Genomic DNA, 15392 nt, shown 5'->3' on the forward strand with positions numbered 1-15392 from the left:
TGGAAGAAGCATTGGCAGGAGGCAATAGTCAGCTGATGGTAAAAGATTAGTCACCAATTCAACTGCCAGCAGCCCAAATGTGTGTACGAATGTCCGGAGCCAGTGACCATAGCCTCATGGTTGTCATGACAGCACAAGGAGACTGCTAGTGTCTGGGGATTCGTAGATCAACAGGAGACCCTTCTTCACTCATACTCTCAATGGATACCCCATGAAGATTACTGAGTGAAAAATCTCTATGGATTCAGCCTGGATGCAAACAGCTACCTAAGTGTTTATGGCACTGAAATGAGAAGATTTTCGTTCTTCAGTCATTTTTTGCCCTGCTTTTACAGAAAGTTCTCTTTGTCATGGAGTACTCTTCCCAAAGATGCTTTACATAAAATGCAATAGAAATTGTATTCAGAAAATATTCACATGTGTAGTCAGATGCTGTTAAGATCACACTCACTTTCCTGGAAAACTTGTTTGTTATTTGTTTCTGATGAGCATAAAGACTGACAGCATCCCTTAAAGACATGAAAACAAATAACTTCCTTTAAAGCACACTCCGTATTCCTTGCTTACATTGTCATAGATGTGTATCCATCTGCCCCCTCCTATTCAAGTGTGTGCCTTGCTGAAGACTGTTTAGAACAAGATGTGTCAGGCATTGGCCATAGAGTGGGCCGATTTCTTCAGGTTTGCATCACAGACAGCTATCAAGCTCTACCCTACCCAGGTGTATCAGTGTAGGGAACTCCCTGGTGAACATAACTGACTGTCCCTGGGGCTTTACTGAAGGATGCCACTAGTGGCATTGCATGCTGGCAACCTCTGGTTAGCTCAGCAAGCTGGCACAGTTTTCGAGGAACCCTGAGGCTGCTTAGTTTACACCAGTGACTGAATTTGACCCTGACTGCCCCCAGGCTTGGCTGCAAGGGAAACAAAACCCACTTTAGTTCTTGTATTGATTCCTCTCCTGTGAACTGCTGGCAAAAGGCAGGGTATACTGGATTCTTTTCAGATTGTGCCTTATCACCTTGCTATGTCAGGGCTGCTATTGAGTTTGTTTTCACAGAATCACAGAATGGTTGAGGTTGGAAGGGACCTCTGGAGATCATCTAGTCCAACCCCCCTGCTCAGAGCAGGGTCACCTAGAGCACATTGCACAGGATTGCATCCAGGCAGGTTTTGAATATCTCCAGAGAAGGAGACTCCACAACCTCTCTGGGTAACCTGTTCCAGTGCTCTGTCACCCTCACAGTGAAAAAGTTTTTCCTCATGTTCAGATGGAAGTGTCTGTGTTTCAGTTTGTGCCCATTGCCTCGCGTCCTGTCGCTCGGCACCACTGAAAAGAGTCTGGTCCCATCCTCTCGACACCCTCCCTTCAGATACTTGTACACACTGATAAGATCTCCTCTCAGCCTTCTCTTCTCCAGGCTAAACAGGCCCAGCTCTCTCAGCCTTTCCTCCTAAGAGAGATGTTCCAGTCCCCTAATCATCTTTGTAGCCCTTCGCTGGACTTGCTCCAGTAGTGCCACATCCCTCTTGTACTGGGGAGCCCAGAACTGGACACAGTACTCCAGATGTGTTTTTTTCTCCTCTGCTTACCCACAGATGAAAAAATCCACTGTTCCTCATCAACAGCATCAAGCATGTGCTTGTGGTCTCTGTACAGGCTGCCAACATCCAGCATCCTGGGGTTTTCTGAAGTTCCCTGTAAGATAGCATAGAGAGAAATGGGAGTTGACCTCTGTCATTTCTTATTCTCCCAATGTATCCTTTTCTTCTGGTACTGGTAAACCACAGAAGGGTAGCATGACTAGTGCAGATGGCAGCTATATTGGCTCTGCAAGCTTAATGCCGATGAAAAGCCCCCTTGTATAAAGCAAAATCTCTGTTGGCTACCTCCAACCATGTTACAGTTCCTTACTATTGCCTGAGTTGTGCAAAGTGCTCAGAGCAGAGCAGAAAATCCAGTCAAGGCAGTATGTGTGCTGATGAATACAGAGCCATGTCCTGGTGAATGGGTAATACCTAAACTTTAGGAATTATAGGGGCTTTCACCTTACAGTAACTACCTTAGGGTAGTTTTTGTGGCACTATGTGGCTTTGGGAGAGGAGTTCACCTTTCATTGCTGTACACAGCTGGTAGGACTGAGCAGACATACTGAACTGTGATGCTGAAAGTTTTAGGGGATTTTATTTTCATTTTCATTTAAGCTCTATGATAGTCTGTGGGCTGGCAAATGTATTTCCATGGTCTAGTTTGCTAATGGTAAGTACAAAATTCTCCACAGCTGTTATGGGGCTTTGTGGAACAGTTTCTGCCAGCCCTGGGCATGGGAGTAGCGCTTGCACAGTAAGCGTTACTCTTCAGTGAGTTAGATATGCTTTTCCAAGAGCTGAGTGTACTTCTTTTCAATTTATCAATGATGCCGGTCTGTCAATAAGGTAGTTAAAAAGAAGAGTCATTTTTACTTTGACTGCATTAAAAATACAGATGACAACAAAAATCAGTGCTTTCCAGACTGAAATAAACTATCTTCAGTTCCTGCTTGCCTTACAAGTGAGTTTGTTCAGACTGCTATTGGTAACCAAGTGAGCAGAATTTGACTAAATGCAAGTAAGAGGAAGGGGTTTTTTAGGTTCATGGAAAGGAATTACTGGCTCTTTCTTTTTCTTTCTTTCTCTTTTTCTCTCTTTTGTTCTTTCATGATTGTTGATGTATTTTTAAATATAAAACTCTACTGTGTGAAATTGGAAACTAAACTATCTGGCAGGAAATTCTGTATAAAATGTAGCAAGCTCCCAGGTGAGATGTAGACTCAGAAGTTGTGTCAGGCAAACTAAAAGAAAGCAAAGTGTCTCTGTACCTAAATATAGACACCTCTCAAAGCATTTGGGAAAATAACTGAACCTTCCAGAGAATGAAGATCCTTAATCAGATACTTTGCTTTATTTATTGTTCAGATGTAATAAAAAAAGCTAGATTTAAGGCTTCACTGAACACAGATTTAAGACTTTGTGGCAATAGGAAAACAGTATTCTGTTGTAAGCTATTAAAATAAAGTAATAGAGTGATTAGCAGAAAGGTTGCCTTACTTTCAAGGAGCCTGAATCTGTCACTATTTGCAGTGTTGTAAATATGAATACAACATAAATAGTTTCAATGCAACAACTACTCATGTACACCAGTGTATGACAATGGTTAGTCAAGCCTTCAGAAAGCAAAATGCGTCATTTTGAAGCCAGTAGAGTTACATCTGTGTTAGAAAAGAAACAACTTTGAAGTCTGGGTGAAGTGACATTTTGCATGAGCTTCTGGGAAATTAAAAAAAAAAAAAAAAGTCTACTTTTTCCCTATTGATAGGGAACAATTGAAGTTTTTTCAGCCTGGAGGCAGGCAAAGCCTTTAGCAATGGAGGTGGACTGCCTCACCTTTTTCCTTTTAATAGAAAGAGGTATAACTTGAAATTCTGGCACTGTAACTTTTTTAAACTCTATTCTGCCAATAGCTGTTTTACTACACCGTCTTTGTATTCTTTGACTGTATCTACCACAGTATCTCCTATTAGCATGAAGGTGGGCTATTTCCATTGAAACCTCAGTAACAAAGTAGCTAACACTTGACACTACACTGTTTTGCATTACCACAAGATTTCAGAATCAATGTACCACGGAAATATCTAAGAGTTATTGTTTCAAGTTGTCATTTTGCAGTCACACAGACAATAATTTTCCACTGGTTTAAATTTTGTTTACCATTTAAATGCACAAACACCAAAAGAAAGGTAGGCGTAACTGTTTTTATTTGAATACCTAAAAGTAGATCCCTAAATAAAATGGTTTCAGTTTTAGGGATGACAGATGCCTGCTGAATTCTTGGTAGGGCCAATGAGGTGGTTGGTGCATTCAATTGCTTGTTACTGTGACTCTGTTAAAAATATTTTCCATCGGGCCAGATTTGTAGCAGACAGTATTCTACAAGCAACACTTGCTGATTATTGAGTTTCTAGTTTTGGTGTCTCTGATTCCTAGACTGATGGAGATATCTGTGTTCATTAAAGAGTTAAAATTATGAGCTTCAAAGTCATTTTTCTTGAAAACTGCAAAGCAAAAATTCAGCAGAAAAAAATGAAGGGGTATTTTCTCTAACAAGGAAATTCTGTTTCAGGATAGATACTATCTTTTCCCATAATTATAAGTGTGGCAGTAAGGGAAAAAAATGACCCCATGTAAAGCATGTACATTAATCAGCCCTGTGCGATCTGAGCCACTAAAGAAGTAACAGAGTATGCAGCAGTGCAAAATGCATTGTAATTCATCCTGATCAAAAAAACTGTTCTATGTCTGTTGAGCCAAATCATATATGTCAATTTCTGAGGGCAAAAGGAAGTAATGATACTATAACTAGCATATTAAATTTGTTTTTCATTTCACCTTTAGTCTCCTATCTCTCAAACAGCTTGTTAAATCCCCCAAAGTTACATATATAACAAATTCACGATAGTTCAGGTTACAGACTCATTCATGCATCTGAGCCAGGGTTCCCAAATGTCTCTATTAATTTAAGTGGGAGCAGTCCTGTGCATTCTTTCTTGCTCTGCTGAGCACTCCTAATTTTGATTCATTCAGCTGGTATTTTGAGCTGAAGGCAAAATAAAAGGGTTGTTGCAAAGTCTTTATGAAGTCTTTGGGAATATACGTCTTCTAGGACAAACCCTTAGAACTGACTTTCTTCTTTATTATTATTCATATTCTTTCACTGTTTCATCCTTCAGTTCATGTCTCCAATAAAGAGAATAATGAAGCCCTAATCTTCAAAAATTTGACAACCTAAGAGGCACTAGAAACAAGAAAATGACAATCATATTCCATAAATTAAACCTGCACACTTTTCACATACTTTTACAAATGTATTAATGAAGCTAAATATTGTTCTGGAATGCTAATATGTTTAAATCCAGAAGTCCTCATACAGATTATTTGGTTAGCCATCTCTTCCTCATCTACAGAAAAAAATATTGTCCAGAAAACCACTGTGCTCCCAAGTGTTGAAGAACAGATGCGTGCAAGAATGGATAAGATGAAGATCCTGTCTTTAACAGGACTCAAAACGAAGCTAAGAAATTGTCAAACTGAGTTAGATGGATTGCTATCATGCTTGGCTAACCGCTGTAGACAGCTAAATATTTCTACCACAGGTTGCCCCCCCGCACCTGGACTGTCTCTGGGCAGCACCCGAGTTCTGTCTCCAGTTTGGAAAGAGAGAGGAGTGGGGTGTGGAAAGACACAGGTGACAGACGCTGTGGTCCCCACTGTGTGACACATTCACAGGGTGCAGAAGGCAATAGCAACCCTGAGCTGTGTCCACACTGCAAGTGTTCCCCCCACAAACCCTGCCCCTTCAAAAATGTAATACTGTGTTGTCCGAGTTTGCCTGGTCACGCAGGCTTCTTCACCAAACCATTTTAGGAGTGTGTTCTGGAAAAACCTAAGTATCTATTCCATATACCTAAGCTTTCCAAGGAAAGAAGAACAGATTTTTTTTCCCTGGCTTATTTAATTGCATCCAGACACTTCCTAGAAAGTGAAAAAAGAAGCATCTGTGTCCCCAGCCAACCTCAGTGCCACCTGGCCGGTACAACTGTTTCATGAATAAGATCCCCTGCGCAGTTCTGCTAGGCTCCTATTACCACCAGGGCATACAAATAACTTGGTGGTGAACCTATGCAATAGTCCAGAGAAAGTTATAAATCTCAAATAAGAATTTAACCATGTTATGACACAGTATTACATTATTGCTTACTTTCTTTTTCAGCTACTACTGCCCCACTCTGAATCTACATTTTGCTTCTGGGGTTGGGCATTAGGATTTATATTTTCTATGTCATTGGCCAAATGTTCAAGCCAACATACTCATGATGGCATGTTCACAGCTTTTTCCAGGCTCTTATATGTCAAGAGGTATAACGCATGAGCAACTGTGACCAGCTGCACTCCCATCCTATGCCATAGGCACAAAGAAATGCAGAACTTGAAACTTAACAAATGGATGTATTCCAGGGATTTGAATGAAGAAACTGGATCCTTCTTCACTCTATGAGATACTTGATCAAAATAATACTGTAGGGTGATTTTGCAGCATAGACAGATTAAATGAAGTTTTAGGGAAAAAAGCACTAATTTCCAATTTAAAATAATTTTTCAGATCTGTAGCATTTTGCTAACTAATTATACAAACATTTTATCATAACTGGCTAACTCTCTTACTATGTTTTCTGATAGTGAACTAGAAACTTTTTGCTGTACTGATCACGGTAACAATTCAGATTTAATTTAATTCCAAACTGATATTATAATCCTCTGCTTCCTTTCTCCTGCAGGTTTTGATTAATGATAGAACAATTCCTCCCATCCTGTGGTTTTAAAGTTTCTTTTCTAGTCTGTTGTGTAAAACTTCAGCCATTAAATAATTTGCCTGTATTTCTTTGTCCATTCTTTTATTAAATCATCACAAAAAAAGACATAAAACCAGTCAGAATTTATCTTCATGAATGCTGTTATTTTGCCATTAAATCATGAACATCTTGGGACTTTGTGGTTCATAATGATTTTGCTAATTATTACTCTCAGTAATGAGACTGAGATCACTGGTTGGTATTTCTTTGCAAATTTTTTTTAGCATAAGTTCAATGTTAGCAATATTTCTGTTCTTCAGGATAATACAAAAATAAAATATGTATAACTTAACTGGTATTTCTAGGGATAAAGTTAGAGTCAGGGTTAGGGTTTCATCTCTGCATGGCATAATATATGTGAGATGATCACTTGTAGATATTTATTAACAAATCAGCTGTTCCATTCTTTAGCACTCCTGGATGAGTGCCATGCTGTCCTGATGGGTACTATAAATGTGTATCTCCAGTTCTTCTGTCACTTATTTTAATGCCTTCATAATTGTGTTCTATTTTTGTTACCTGTAAAGATGGATGTCAAAGTACAGTATTGAATTTAACTGAATTGTTGAATTAATTGAATTATTGCCACCAATCTTTAAAAGTCTGACGGTGTCCATGGAAGTCTAAGCTCATATTCTGTGTTCTCTTTGAATGTAGCAGAAGGAAGAAGAGGAAATGTCTTTTGTAGATGTGTTTTTGTTAGCACTCATCTTAGGATGATATATATCATCTTTGATAGTGCATTTCTGTAGTCATTGACTAAAAAAGAAGTCTACAATGATAATATAAGGCCAAATACTTTACTTTCAGACACCTGAATTATTGTAAATGATTTCTACCCTTACCTTTCAACCTTCATAGGAAATGCAGCTACCAAGATGTTTTAGAGAGGTGCACATGCAAATACACAGTAGCCTTTTCATGCCCAGAAGTGTAAGTTCAAAACTGATTCTGTCTACAATCCAAATTTGAGATTGGTGTGTCCATATTCCCCCCAGAAGACATTTGTATAGAAGAGACCTGACAAAGGAGTTACAGTCACCAAAGAAATTTCTAGTCCATCCACCCCCAACATATATAACAGTAACAGTATAATCAAATACATACTTTTATACTGCTCTGGTTGAGAGCTCATTGTAGCTAAAAAGCAGATAAGGTGGGTTTGTTCCCCCAATGTACAGATTACAGTAGTCAAGACAAAAGAAGAAATTCTGTTCTGTTTGGTAGAGGTGAAGAGCACACAGCTGTAAAATGGTAATAGCTTAAATCACCACAGCTATTTGATCCAGTGCAGGTGAGTCAGAGACTTAAAAAGACCAACACCTCTTGGCAAAATTCACAGATTTGCTTGGAAAGAAAGGAAGAAATGATGCAGTGAACATACTTCAGCTCAGAGTTGAAATGCAGAACCTAAAACGAGAAAGAACAGAATTTTACTTTGTACAAATCTTAGAAATTCTAAATAACAATTTTCCTCTTTCCTTAATAAACATAAAATCTTCTCACATCTTGAAAGAGTTGGCAAAAAGTATTTATGCAGCAATAAGTACCTACAGGTTCTGGACAAGACCAAGGCCCTGGCAGATACAAGTTCACCCCACCCTCAGCCCAGGGAACTAATTTCAAACCAGAACGCCTTCATGAGGTGCTATCTGCAGTTAATAAGCATGACTGAGAGTTTCAAATGACATGCCACAAAACATGGTGACAAGGCTTTTGGATTAGAGCATGCTGTAGACCATGTATATACTTGCCTGCCTAGGAGGACGTGTCCCTGTCCCTAGAGAACTCAGGTTCCCCAGTTTTGTGTCTGTAAATTCTTAAGCATGTGCTTAACTTGGGGCACATCAACACCCTCCAGAAATCCACTTGCACACTGAAAGTTATACAGGTACACATGTCTGTGCAGATCATGCTCTGAGAAAGCAACTAAGGTGAAGTGGAAAGAAACAATCGAATACATCCCCTTTTGCTTTTGTGTTGATAACAAATAAAGTTTCCCCTTTCCCATCTCCCCTTTTGTCCCCTAAATGTAAAAGATGTCTTTAGCAAACAGTATGAGCACAGACATACCAGCACGGAATGACATTCATGTGTTATGTTTTGAAAGAAAGTATTTTACAGATTTAGAAAGCCACCGTTCGTATGTGTGCATGTTCAATACTTGTCAAGCCATATTATGGTATTCTGCTTAAAGCTTCCAGCAAAATAGTTAACATTCCTAGTGCTGGTTACAGCCCAGGAAAGGTTTCTCCAAGCTGGATACTCACTCAACCGCAATCAGGGACCCAGATGCTCTTAAACGTTCTTAAGCGTGAGTGGATTCCAACACTGACGTTTTTCTTTATCTCTCTGGCACACTTAATAGTCACAAGCTTTCTCTCTGTTTCCTGTTTAAAGAAATGAGACCTCATAGCTCAGCTGCAGCAGGACCAGAGACTCTTTAGCCCTACACAGATATCATTTAGCAGCCCCTTCCCCAGTGCTCCAAGCTTGCGAGCATTTGGTGGTTTTATTTTCTCACTTCTGTCACCTGTGACAAGGGAGACAAAGAGTCACACAGACATGCAGGCACTCCAAAAATCATTTTGCTTTATTTTAACTGGAAGAAATATTGGAAGAACCTTGCAAAAGCTAAATAAACACAAGTGTTTTCCTTCAAATTCAATCTTTTCTTTCAGATGGTGTGGCACACATTCAAGAATGCATAAAGAAGGGATGAGGAGATGCTCTACCATGAATAAAGACACCAAATCAGTTCATAAATACAAAAACTGGACCATTTTCAAAAAAGTCAGGTGCACAGCAAGTGGAAGCTGTTCCAAGTCTCATGCCTATACAGCAGCCAGCAGATGTGGTACATCCATGTTGAGCAACCAGCTGTCTTCTCATCAGTATTAAGTGTTCAGCTGACATTAAAGGGACAGTGTTAAAACTGAGAGCTCAGAAACCTGAGCAACTTTTCTGAAGTTTACTATGTCTATACCTTATCGTGCATGCTTTCTTTATTAATGGACATTTTAAAAGAGAACAATTAGTACTAAATGCCAAGGACACATGAATAAAAACATATAAATATTTTCATGTCTCTCATATAAATATAGCATATAAAAGGGAAAAACACATATGAAAAGAACATCGTAAAATTTCAAGAGATTATTATAAAATACAGGAAAGATACAGAAGTGGCTGCTAAAAGCCTTTGAATACAGTACTACTAACTTATTCCCTTTCCTGGATTTTGTGACCTGCTTTGTAAGATATTTACAGATTCAGATACCACGTCTGACAGCTCCAAAAATCCAGCCACTCTCAAATATTAGGAGAGATTATTTGCTATAATAAGTTACAGAATAAATATTTTATATATAATGTCATAGATCAAGGAGCACCTGGATCCAGATACCCACTCTGACTCCACCTTGACTGCATGCTGGGAGAAAAGCCAAATGTTTGTGTTCACTTTCCTTCCCTGAAACTGGTCTCCACTGGAGGAAGACCTAGATGCATGAAAAAAGAGAGAACAGTGATGTATTCCAAAAGGTCCCTTGGTCTGGACAAACACTGACTAGAAATACAGGATGTACCTTGAAACGCACCTGACCCACAGTTCTGTCCGCAAGGTCAAGAAAAAATTAGAGCCATACCTTAAAGGACTTACAGACTGATCTTTGAAAACATAAGTACATATGTACATACATAAGTACATACATAGACAATATACTTATTTTTACAGTGAAGCAGTTTCACTGGAGTCATTTGATTTACCAAGTGTTCATATTGTCATGTGTTCTTTTTGTAAGCTCCTGTGCTGGAAAGAAAACATGCGTGTATACTTGCTTTGCTGAATTATCTAAAGTTGAAAATGGGTACATGGGAAAGAGTGAAAATATGAGTGAAGGAATAAATAAACCAGAGTCAAAATTTTCTGCTGCAATACCTAGCTTTAGAAAATCCTGGCAAAAGATGCAGGCTTTTTAAAGAAATGGGTTGATTTCAACCAAGCCCCATTTAGCGGGAAAAAAAAACACAAAACCTTCTGATAATGCCAAAATAATCACTGCACATGAATCCCATTCTACAGCTGGGTGTCATCTTGCCTATGGAAGTCAGAGCCATCTGGAAATTAGGTTTGTTGCTTACTCTTGATGTCTTGGACTCATTCTTTAGGCAATGCAGACAATCACCTTGAAAAGGTGATTTATTCTCCTGGTTTTGAGATGAAATGAACCACTCCCTGAATTTGTTCATTCAGAGTTGAATGAGTAGATTGACTTTTATATAAATAGGCTAACTTTTAAATGACAAGAGCTAGGGAAAAGAATTACACTCAAAGTGATGTTTGGTTTCAAAGCTTCTTTTACTTTACATTAAGGGGGGAAAAAAGGTTGCAGTTGAAAACACATATCTACAAAAGGTCACAGAATTTTTTTTTTTTCAGAATTTCCTTTAGTAGAAGGATTCCAAGCTCTCATTTTTATTCTATTTCAAAACAGGAAAAGTTTCAAACTTGTAAAAATTTCCACTTCTCAGCAATTCCAATTCTAACATGCACTAAGAATAACACAAATGATTCGCAGATCAGCAGAGGAAAGGGATGACAAAGACTAAGGCAAGGTGAGTGGCTGTGAAGGCAGAAAAATGTTCCAGGGATGAAGAATTGTACTGCAAAAGGTGCTGAGCAGCTTGAGAGAAAACTCAACAAGTTTAAGAGATGCTCTTGTACCACCCAAATATTCTAATGTGAACTGTGCGCTGACTGAATTCACTTGGATACCAGCATCTTAGTCAAGCATTGTAGTTATCTCTAGCCAGCTGCATATGGCTAAGAAATTTATAAAGTAATACAAATAACAGTTTTGGGGGCTGAATCCCATATCCTGCATACGTGCTTCATTCTTCGGTCTGTCCTGGTAACAAAAACATGGCATCTGTATCCATGCCCTACTTTTGGTCTTTAGGTATTCTTTAGGGAAAAGAATAAGGAATGGATAGACGAATACTTTTCAGTTTGAAGTTTTCAAAACATTTTTCCAACACAAATTTAATTGCCTAACCCTACTTACAAGACTTGTCTTTCTTAATTACCTTACCTCAGACCTCTTGAAATCAGCTGTGAAGTCCCAGTGATGCTCAGAGCACAGGCAGAAAACCCAAAATGAGGATCCCTTTCTCTCTTCCCACAGTCAGCAGCTTAGGGACTTGCTGAGCTAAAGGTTGCATCCATACCAACACATGCAACAGCTCCTGCCCTCCATTAGTTTCTCTTAATTCCCCCATCAATTTGTCTTTTAACATCACACTTACTCTCTGGCCTTTTCTCTCTCACATCAAATACATCCTTCTCTTCATTTTCAAGGATATTCCTAACATATCAGCACTGTGTTATTGTCCCTCATTCTCTATAAAGATGTTGACTCCAGCCACCAATTTGTTAAATTTCCTGACGCATACCTTTGGTATTCCCTCCCATGCAGCATGTCACATATGGGAGCAGAGCACCATAAACGTCTATACAATGAATGCATTTTGCTTTTCAAAGCTTTTCAGCAAAATACTTGAAACTGTTGTGCTGCAGGTGTGCTGGAACTACTGTCACCCCCATGCTGACCAATAATGACTTCTCGATTCTCTGCATTTTCATGCCTGCTTGTTCGTATCCACCTGATTGTTCACTCTTTTTCTTGGATTGTAAATATTTCTGGGGCTCTGTCCTTTTTACAGACTTTATACAATGCCTATTGCAATAGGCTTCTGATCAGTGAGTAGAGCTCCTAAGCATTACAGTAATTACAGATAAGGATTCAGACAGAAATCAGCACTTCTTACTGCTCTTCAGATATTGCAGTGACTGTGATCGACAACCTTTTTGCTGTGTGAGTAGATAGGGAGGATCCTTTCCTCAGGACAGTAAGCAAAAATCACTTGCAAGATTTAAGCGTGGTTCGAATGCAAGGAACTTAAGACAAGTTTCAATCTGAAGGGGATGTGCAGGTTATAAATCTGATTGACAGACGGAAAAGTAGTGCTGTCAACAGTGATTACAAAGGACACAGGAGAGAGGAAATCTTTTGTTGGGTGGGCAGTAGAGCACAGCGATACATATGGGCTATGCGACAGGAATCTTTTCTTTTGAGCTTGATTGCTTAAAAGAGAAAGAAGAGTGAGAAAAGGAAGAAGATTCTTAGCACTGCAACTTACCACGTTGCTTTATGTTTGCATTAACATTGGGTTGTGTATCAGCTGCTTTGTTTGTCTGGGGAATGTAAGAGGCCCAGAAGTCCAGGCCCAGAAAATTCATCCATTGAAGGGTCCTAACAATAGCTAATTCAAAGGTGTGCCATTATGTACTGAAGGTGATCCTGCGGTCCCTAAAATCCAGAACTGTCTGCTATTGCTTTTGTGGAGAAGCATTTCTGTGGCATAATGCCAAAGGAGAAAGAGAGTCTTTCAGAGGCAGATTTTTGCCCAGAGCAGATGGAAGTAACAGCCTTCGGTTGCAAACAGAAGCCTAACAACAGCAACAAAGGACGTGACCGTGTAGAAACAGTGGCACAGACAAAGCTGATGATGCTTTTAAGGCAGCCCTGTACAAGGAATTCCTTGTGACAGGAATGTGGAATGACCAGCAGGGGATCAAGAACTTTCTCATGAAGTGTGAGTCAATCATCTACACATATATATCTTCTTACGTTAGCTGATGGTATCTATTCTTAATATCCACTGTAAGTATTCATGTGTTCACACATATTATGTTGAACTGCATGAACATACTGTATTTCCAGAAATGTTTGCTGCTCAACTTATGTTCTGCTGTGAAAATGCATTGGTAGTTAAACTGTTGTAATCCCTGGGCAATAACCAAGATTTGTAACCTTGTTAGTGAAGTCTGCAAAGAATGAGATAAAAAGAAGCTGTGACAATGTCATTTTGGATTTGTCTGGGCTTTTTTTTACCTCTTAGGCTGTGTAGAAGGTAAGATAAAAGAGAAATACTTGAGGAAAGAGCCCTTTCTGTTGTAAACAATGAGCTATAGATGCTGGTGCTGGAGCTACAAATTTGTTTCTAGCCTACTCTATGTCTGTCTGTTCCACATATACTCCATTCCTACAAAGGACTAGGGTTGTCATGCAACTCCTTTTTGATTATTAATGTTTATTGCAAACATATCTAGACAGTCTTATCAGACAGCCCTGAGCCCAACAGCTCCAGTCCAAACCACAGAGTCATGCTAGCAAGACTGTGCCCATGTTAGTAAGCCCAGCGGAGAGACTCTGAACAGATCAAGTTCTTGAGCTTCCCTGGAGCAGCTGATGATGGCATCTTGTTTATGCCCTTCTTGTGTCAACCATGTGAGACAAGCAGGCATGTGAGCAGCTCCCTGTGCCCTCTTTACTCATGCCCTTCTGGGACATTCAAGGAGGCTTGCACGGAAGGATGCATTACATTAGGCTGTCCCAACCATCTGGCGTGTTTCTGTGTGGGCAAACAGGTGCATAGTTTTCTCTTGCCAACACAGTTACTGGAGGGATGTGTGTGCCTAGCCTGGCTTCAGGGAATCCAGCATATCCTCCAGTACCCTAGGTATCTGGATACATGCCAAATGGACTTACAGAAGTTAAAGAAGTACCTTAGGAGCAGCAGGAGCGGGTCTTTGACAGACTGGCCTGGTAGATGCCTAATTTAGGATACTCTCAGTAGCTCTCCAGGCCCCATTAATTTTAAGGACTTGATCTCCATTGCTTGAAATGGAAGTTTAGATATGTAGTTCACAGGCGGTTACCTACATTTAATAGCTAAATTTAGATATCTACAATCTGGAGCTGAATTACACTCCATATTTCCCTTCACAGCTCATGACCTGGCAAAAATACTCAGCCAGAAGCATCTTCTCAAACTCTTTGACCTCCTTTATTTCCACTTTTTCCACTAGTCTGAAACAGTCCTTAGACACCTCCACAATTAGGTCATCTTTGTCCTTTGACACTTTGACCTCCAATTCTGAGTCCTTTTACTCACACTGAATAGTCTCAGTGCCTTTTTGTAATAGATGTGAGACTTTGGAAGCCCAGAATGACCCAAAATGATTATATAGCCAGCACTGCACACATGAGACATTCATAGACTAATGTACCAATAGGCCTCCTTAGCATCTTTGAAATCCTAGAATCACTGGAGAGTAGTTAAGATTAATCTTACAACTGGTAAACAAGTCTGAGAAGCCTTGTTCCTTCAAGAAAATTACTATACTAGCAGGTTCTAGCTCAACAGGACCAAAAACAGAGAGGAAGGAGGGCACAGAGACAGCTCTGGACAGAGTCAGGGAAACACATGCAGAAACACAGACTCGACTGAAGAATGAATAACCTCAAACATCTGTTAAACCTGATAAACATGTTATTTTTCCCTCAGATATTTACTGTAATAATATTACTTTGTAATGCTTTTGTCTTGAAATAATGTGGTGCTTTTGAAAGGTGATTGAGTCACTTGTGCAATCACAATGATTTGCAACAGGGCAGCAGCTTTAATAAATTCAGCCTAAGAGTGAGAGAAGTAGGTTCCCCCTCTGAGAAAGGAAAGAAAACAAGGTCTCAGACTTGACTCAGAGGTGTCAGAAGCACAGTTAAGCCCAGACCTGTGACACTTTTTTTTCCTCAGTGAATTTGATAATACTGCTTTTGAACCTGATAAACACAGGGTGGATTAAGACTGTGTGCACAGCTGCAAATAAAAGACATCAAGTTTTGTCTCGAAAGAATGGTATTTTGTTTGCTGATTTTCCTAACCAGCAAACTCCTGTCTGCTGTGAAGCACTATAAATGAACTCTCCCAGAAAAAAGCAAGAGTGATTAATTTTTCCTTCTAATGCTTCTCCTCCCCACTACACAGTTTCTTTGTGAGAGACAGTTCTGAATGCCTGAACAGAAGGGGCAGTCTGTTAAA

This window comes from Apteryx mantelli, chromosome 1, assembly GCF_036417845.1.
Source record: "Apteryx mantelli isolate bAptMan1 chromosome 1, bAptMan1.hap1, whole genome shotgun sequence".
NCBI classification, from domain to species: Eukaryota; Metazoa; Chordata; class Aves; order Apterygiformes; family Apterygidae; genus Apteryx; species Apteryx mantelli.